Below are 1,965 nucleotides of genomic sequence, written 5' to 3' on the forward strand. Positions count from 1 at the left end.
ATTAGAACCTTAGCTTGTTTTCAGAAATTTTATTGGATAACTGTAATTACAAGCTAAGGTTCTAATGTAAACATACACAAAACATACTTTTAAGCATTAAAAATGATGATAAATCGCTCCCAAAATTGTCCAGTTTATTTTCTTAGTAACGATGCACCCGTATTTTCTTTTATTACATGAGAATTCTCACTATAACTCTTCCACCTTAAGAATGAAGCATCCCCTGAGAGGTTGAACATCTTTCCTTCTAATTCTATTCCCTCTGGTTGATTGACTTTATACTCTTGCTCCTCTTTGTCACCGCTAGCGTTCTGTTCCTCCATCTTATGTAAAACTTCCATCAGCGGTTTCTAATAGGGCATACCCAAGGATATTTATAATACATAGGATTGCTCGATAAGCAGATATTTTCTCCACGTTAGTGGGGGCTGTGACGTCATCGCGGACCACTTCAGATAAATCTGCATAGTCGCATACTGTTATAAGATGTTTTATTTACTTTCTATATTTAATATGGGGTTTAAAATAATTTTAACTTAAAATATAAACTTTATATAATCTGCAACGGGACTCCCGGTAAATAAAATTATAGTCAAGTTATACAAATTTCTATTTTTATTTCTATTTTTGATTTTTTCTATTTTATTTCTACAAAAAGTTAATATTGCAAGTTTTTAATTTAGATAAATATGAATGTTTCAAACTTCCACTAAAATATGAAAATTATTATTCTGGTTCATTTGCACTTTCAGAAGTTATATAGAAATACTAATTTTACTGTTATCTTTTCAAATATATGTTTAAAGTTAAGTAATTATTATTTAAATGTGTACTAGTAACTTATTCCATTTATATTTTTAAAAGAACTAAGCACATTAAATATTTTCTAAACTATTGTAGGTATACCTAATAAAAAAAATTGGAAATAGTAGGTGACTGTTTTTTATTAAATAAAAATAAAACGATACAAATGATTAAAACTAGTGTTGTAAAGAAGAGTATGCTCTTAATATGCATTTATGAAAACAATAATTAATAATATATCCTGAACAAATTTCATTCCAAAATAGTAACTATAGAGTTTCATTATAAAAAGTGGTGATATTTGTAACCGCTGGTGGCTGATAACATTTCAGGTATACGTCTAGGGATGACAATTTTTGAAAAATGATCGATGTATGACATCACATCTTTTCGTATAACACAAAATAATATAAGTAGATAACTATTACGAATTTGTGGTATGGATAGAACTTTTGCCTTCTACTCTAAATATTTTTATATTATTCTATTCTATAGCAGAAAATACAATTAAAAAATTTAATACAATTGATTTTAATGAGCGAAGAGTACTGTAGTTATAATATCACAATGATTAGATATCATATTAAAATTACATTACATTAGTTGTACCTGTTGATAAATATAGAATGTATTAGTTTGTCTTCTTATAAGATGGAACCGACTTTATTTTCTTTCAGTGCTACTAATTTTTGCTTATTGAAAATTAAATTTATTTTTATCAACATAATTTTATTATATTACACATTAAATAAAAAGAATGATTATTAATTGATATAAAATCATAAAGGTACACAGCGATCTGAAACGCTGTCGATACATCGATATATCGGTTCTTCCTCTTTTCTTTGTAACTCTTCTTCCATTTCCTTTTTTTTTATATCTTTGTGTCCGTAAACTTGTTACATCCTGTGGTTTGTTTGGAAGAAATAATGATGGCACAGCAGTTGTTTTAAGAAGTTTTCGTGGAGGCAAACCTACAAATTAATATACAGCAATTGTTTACGACAACCTGAACATTGAACAAATAATGTAATTATTACCTAATGTTTTTCCTTGGGAAAATTATGGTAAACTATTTCCGGATTATCCGTTTTCGTTGAAATACGGCTGTTATTAAAGCCATACATAGTAGAACGGCGCCACGGCATCTCATCTATTATG

At 28.1% G+C, this 1,965-nt stretch overlaps 1 protein-coding gene and 1 long non-coding RNA gene across 2 annotated transcripts in view; both read right to left on the reverse strand.

Annotated features, from left to right (window-relative positions):
• Positions 1 to 1,965, reverse strand: part of LOC108904651 (BMP-binding endothelial regulator protein) — a 268,993-nt gene that overhangs the window by 96,935 nt on the left and 170,093 nt on the right. The gene's annotated exons all lie outside the window — the stretch shown is intronic.
• On the reverse strand, positions 1,439 to 1,958 carry LOC111691453. The gene is made up of 2 exons (XR_002762953.1): positions 1,845 to 1,958; positions 1,439 to 1,778 (listed from the first exon to the last, which is right to left on the reverse strand). It is a non-coding gene; the product is annotated as an uncharacterized LOC111691453 (long non-coding RNA).

This window comes from Anoplophora glabripennis, unplaced genomic scaffold, assembly GCF_000390285.2.
Source record: "Anoplophora glabripennis isolate ALB-LARVAE unplaced genomic scaffold, Agla_2.0 scaffold210, whole genome shotgun sequence".
In the NCBI taxonomy this organism is placed as follows: domain Eukaryota; kingdom Metazoa; phylum Arthropoda; class Insecta; order Coleoptera; family Cerambycidae; genus Anoplophora; species Anoplophora glabripennis.